Here is a 5,727-nt window from a genome sequence, read left to right as displayed (position 1 = left end):
ACACCTCGCGCTTGTAGGTCGGCTATTTTTGGCAAAGGTTTGGTGTAGAGTAGAGGGGGAAAAAGAGCAGACAACGTTAAAAAAAAAAAAAAAAGGTTTAATCTGCAACCCAATTTATTTTATACAATAGGGGGTCCCTGCTTCATCTCTCTCTCTGGGCTAGGGGGCCTGAAAAACGTTGAAGACACCTGTTGTGTACAGTATATACAGTAGGGCAGGCAGGCTATGTGTCAGCTGGATTTCACAAGCAAGGCACGGGAGGGAAATCCCGAGGTAACCCCATAGACCCTGGTGGTGACAGCGGTAGTGTAGCAGTGTAAATCCGTGACTCCCTCAGATCACGCCGAGCAGCAACAAGCACTTCCGCATATTTGCTGCACTTTATTGGACGTAAAAAAGCCTTCACAACATTGCCTCCTAACCAGTTTAACTCCAACTGTAGCGCTTTTCTCAGGCTGACGACATCCCCTCCTCTTCGCTGCTTTAACTGGTGTTAGTTAGTGTCGCAATCACAAACCTCCACTCACATTCACGAACCTGGTAGCTTCTGTTTGTCGAAGCATGTTATCTTCCGACAATATAGTCTTTTGATTCCCAAATTTCCAGCATTTCCAACTCGTCTCCGATATGGAAAGAACCTGCCAACTATAAGTGTGTGAAAACCTACACACACACACAGCACCCACATAGACTGATATACTACCACTGGAATAAAACCCACAGGATCAACAACCTCTACACATCGACATGTTTCTAAGTAGGACGGTCAAATCAGCTGACCGTAAAACTATATCCTGCTAAATTAACTGACCAACATTATGGTGGACTGGTCTTTCGTGGCTGATTTGTTAGCGACAAATACACAAGTGAGGAGGCGACAAATGCCAAGTGAAATCGGGGACACGCTTTACGCTAAAAATACCTGTCTACGACTATATTTGGCTTGGCTGGATCACAATCGCATCTCTAAAATAGTCGGGCCCGCCCCGCAGAATGAATGGGTTCTCTGGTATCTCACACTGCCTCGTCGCCCCGGTGCTAAATTTAGTAACAAGGCTTGCGTCAATCACGAGCCTCAGTGCGTCAAGCCCTGACCCCGCCCCCGAGGCACGATCATTGGTCTGAATTAGAACGTGGCCAGTGAAATACGCGCCTAGTGATTGGCTCTCGTCGGTTTACAGTCTTCAATGGTTCCAGAAGCCCAGTTTAGTTTTGAGCTTGCCGGGCACGCTGAATTCACATGTGTGTATGTATTTATGAGGGCAACCCCCTCACACCTGACTGTCATAAGTAGTAAGTGTACTGTCTGATTAATTAACCACTTAAATCCCATATGGGTAACCGCTAACTGGAGTCCCTCAGAGCTCAAACCTAGTGTCTTTTCTGTTTTCTGTTGTTGTGGGGAAAGCTTTAGCTGAAAATAGCCGATTGACAACATGTCGCGTTGTGAGCTTGTCGATCTTCTATTTTTCAGCGAAAGCTTTCCCCACAATAATTTAAAATATTGAGGAGGAGCAGAAGAAGAAGAAGTAATCAAAGAAGAACCAAAATGTTGTTCTATCTGAAATACATCTGCTCTATGAAGTTCATAAAGTGCAATCACCTGTAGGCTACCTTACAGGCCTAGGGAAGCATGCATGCCCTAAGACCAGCCAAATTGAAGTTATTCTGTGTGACAGGTTTTAAGCTACAGGCCTTGCAATTACAGTAAATTAACACTTCTGTTTGATTGCCTAGAATAACCATGACTAAAATCTGGATACAAATGGATGTAGGCTAAGAAAGTAACAAAGCAATACTTACTATGCTTTCAATACCTTCCCCGTCCATCCTTATTCATTTTCCTGGACCCCTGAGATTTTTGTTTTATATCGATCCTTAGCTAGTATGTTTGTCAGGATGGTGTAAATCGGTCAATAATCCAAGTGTGGATGTGGATCCATATAGACATGGATATCCAATATAGACAAGATCATATTTTAGAAGTTGAACAATCCTTTATCCTTAATGCACTTAAACCCCAGAATCCGTATTCTAGGAAAACTTTAGAAGAACATAACAGATCGACAAGCTCACGAGCTTGTCAATCGGCTATTTTTGCCAGACCCAGGGGGTCGGCCTACATGAGGCTTTGTCGGTCGGTCGGTCTGTCCCTCTTTTCCTCTGCACACACGTCATTCGAAGTCCGGCCTACTAGGGGACAGTCTGGCAGTACCAGGTCTCCTGGTTCCCTTGTCACCAAAGATTGAGTGAAAACAGAAAAGGCACTACACTAGTATAGAACCCTGAGGGATTCAACCAAGAGTATATGGTTCAAGTAGTTAATAATCTTAACCACTTAAACCCCAGCATCCATATTGTGGGGAAAGATTTCGCAGAAAATAGACAAGCTCACTTGTCGATCGGCTATTTTCAGCAAAAGCTTTCCCCACAATAACATTAAATAGAAAATACACTAGTATTGAGCCCTGAGGGACTCTGGTAACCCATATGGGTTTTAAGTGCAACCACTCTGCCTCTTTTTGTCTCCAGCTCGGCTGTTGACTTTCCCTTAGGTTTTTCTCTTACAACCATAAGACTAACTCCCCCCCCCCCCCCCCTCTCTCTCTCTCTCTCTCTCTCTCTCTCTCTCTCTCTCTCTCTCTCTCTCTCTCTCTCTCTCTCTCTCTCTCTCTCTCTCTCTCTCTCTGGCACAGCGCACGGGGCTTATGTTTCTAGTACTGTACAGCGAGGGGAGCAGCTACAGTGAGTGACGTCACCTCTCCCATGGCGTCACATTGACGTAGCGCATACCAGCCGCTCTATGAGGAGGCAGACTCACATAAATGCTCTATTAGACTTTCTCCCTCAGACCGCGCACATAAACAAACCCGCGTTACAACTTCACATTTGCAGCAGGCATCATCATTGACACACACATACACACACGCACACAAGGGATCGGACGCAACACACTCCTTGTACTCATAGGAGTTTATTCTACTTTACTTTAGACTAAGAAAGAAGGAAATGAGGGAAAAAGGCTAAACTTTTTGCCGATTTTCATCTTGTAGCCTATCTTTCCAATATTACATATTTTTTTCCTTTATTATCTTTTTTTTATTTATTTTTTTACCTTTGGTGATTATTCTGGATATACACAGGATACTCTATACGAGGTTATTGCCATATGTAAAGACGGAACCTCTACAGCAAACAAGTAAGTAAATGGCTATGACATCTCCGAATGAATGACTTTACGTGATATTCTATAGATTAGATTATAGAGATGAGATGACCACACAGGACAGAACAAAATACTATAAATGCAATATGTTCGTAAATAGCCTACTTGATATATTTTGACATTTGATTTCGAATTTTCGACACTGTCTGTAGCTACTCTCAAACTTTCTGCGAGAAACCTGTTGATATGGCAATGCTTTGCTCGGCAGCACGGCAGTCCTATTGCCTGTAGTGTAGACCATAGGCATAGGATGAGTGCGCGCACGGTGTCGCCGGGGGCAGATGGAGCTGAATTTGAATTCAATTTACTCGGGGAAGGTATCATATTCTTTCCGGTTGTCATGGAAATGGGATGCCGCTCTCTCACTCGCAATGAATAGTGGACACAGACGCACTAATGGTCTAAGTCGAAATGAACCTACATTCAGATAAGAACTGAGAGCTGAGCCATGAAACCCCTTTTTTATTTCATTTGACTTATCTCAAATCAGCTTTTGTCTCAATCCACATATTTTGTTCTATTTATTTATTACTGCGGTATGGTATCAATAGTTCATAACTAAGAGATCCACACGTGCGCGTGTGTGTGTGTGTGTGTGTGTGTGTGTGTGTGTGTGTGTGTGTGTGTGTGTGTGTGTGTGTGTGTGTGTGTGTGTGTGTGTGTGTGTGTGCGAGCGTGCGTGCGCGCGCGCGACCTTTTCTTTCATAAATTCATTTTTTATTTTAAACGGCTAGCAAATAGCATTATAGTCACAGTAAGTCACTGCAATTAGCTACAAAGAATGTGTCTGCCAACTTGTGCCAAACTATCTTTTTTTTCCCCTCATTGCCTGGCGTGAAGCAGGTATGAGGATTATACCTAAAAGGTGACTGTTGTTTTCCAAACAGTCCACATTGCCAAAGGCTCAATGCATGGAGTGTGAGTTGTCTCCCGACTGGTGGCCAACCGTGAATGTCAGTCAGCACTGCAGTCAAACTGTCTTCAGTCAAACTGTCTTCTTCACTAAGTAGGCTACGCAGCCATCAGAGGAAAAACACCCGTGTCCATTGACCATAATAAACCCACATTAATATCTCTCTGTGAAATCCTTGTTGTGCCTCTAAATGTTGTCCGTTTCCGCCATCATACACATGCATTCCATAGGCTACTTTGCACTTCATGATCACACTCACCCGTTGAAACCGATATATTATAACTCTATGGTTGAAACAAACGCAAACATATACGTTTAGCCTACTTCCATGCTTTTATTTCATCACTTTTCGCCTGTTCTGTTTCTCCCTTTTCTATATTTTTGTTCTTTCTTTCTCCCTTTTCTTTCACATGTAGAAGCGCACGCACGCACACGCACACACACACACACACACACACACACACACACACACACACACACACACACACACACACACACACACACACACACACACACACACACACACATGCGCGTGCACACCTGACAGTCTGGCTCTCTGAGCTAATTTACTGTACTTGTATATTTCTCCAGCCTCCTTTATCTTTCCTCTTTTCTCTCTCTGTTTGCTGGAAGCCTCGCCGCTGTCTGGCTTATTGGCGCGGGGGGCTACCGGGGGCTACCGGCGCTCCAGGCCGCGTGCTTTCCAGCTCTTGTGCCGTTCTCTTGGTTACCGGTGCAGGCGGCCCAGTAGGCTGTAGCTACTCACCCGTCGCCTGGGTGGAAAGAGGGGGTGGTGGAGGAGAAGGAGCATATATAGAAAACTTCATAGGACGTCTCAACTTTAGTGGAAGAGTAATCCCACGTATAGGCCTTCTATGTGTAATTTATTTGCGTGGGCGTTAGAATTACGCATACGATTCAACCTGACGCGTACGATTCACCCTGGTCCAGGGTGAGGTTGTGAAAAGTGCATTTCTTATTCAGTCTAGATCAGGGGTCTTCAACAGGGTGTCCGGGGTCCTCAGAGTTACAACAGGGGGGCCTCCAAATCTTTGGGCGATAGGATTTTTTTTTTTTTTTACATTAACCACTTGAACCCTAGCATTCCTATTTTGAGGAGAACTTTAGCAAAACATAGCAGATCTACAAGCTCACAATGCCTCCTGGCTCCTGCTGCAAGGTGTTGTGAGCTTGTAGATCGACTATTTTTGGCAAAGAGGTTTGGTGTAGAGGGAAAAAAGATAAAACCAAGTAAAAAAAAAAGTTTAATCTGTGACACAATTTTATACAATATGTATAGGGGTCCCCGCTTCATCTCTCTCTCAGCTAGGGGGTCCTTGGCCTGAAAAACGTTGAAGACCCCTGGTCTAGAGAGATGTTATTATGTTAGATCAAAGAAATGCATTATGTATCAATTTGTTAAATTGTTACAGATTTGTGTAGGCTAGTCTGGGAACAGCCTACAAGTGAAAGGTAGAGCGGTCTTCAGACAGAGTCAGGAGCAGAAGCACTGCATCTGGGGGAGAGTTGTGTGGCAGAGAGGGGGCGCTCGGGGCCTTGAAATGTGCTGGTGCTGCTGCGCGCAGTG

The 5,727-nt window shown here is 44.5% G+C and overlaps 1 protein-coding gene across 3 annotated transcripts in view; it reads left to right on the top strand.

The window, feature by feature from the left end:
- Window positions 1–2,844: 2,844 nt before the first annotated feature.
- Window positions 2,845–5,727, top strand: part of nr4a3 (nuclear receptor subfamily 4, group A, member 3) — a 27,686-nt gene continuing 24,803 nt past the window's right edge. Inside the window, exon 1 of one of the 3 annotated variants that reach the window (XM_084053730.1) lies at window positions 2,845–3,199. The gene's annotated coding sequence lies outside the window, so the exon portion shown is untranslated. Of the gene's footprint in view, window positions 3,200–5,678 lie in introns of those variants that run through there. The other 2 variants (XM_084053731.1, XM_084053729.1) reach the window with 2 other exon arrangements.

This window comes from Gymnoscopelus microlampas, assembly GCF_963454915.1.
Source record: "Gymnoscopelus microlampas genome assembly, chromosome: 3".
NCBI lineage: Eukaryota > Metazoa > Chordata > Actinopteri > Myctophiformes > Myctophidae > Gymnoscopelus > Gymnoscopelus microlampas.
This window is presented reverse-complemented; position numbering and strand designations above follow the sequence as displayed.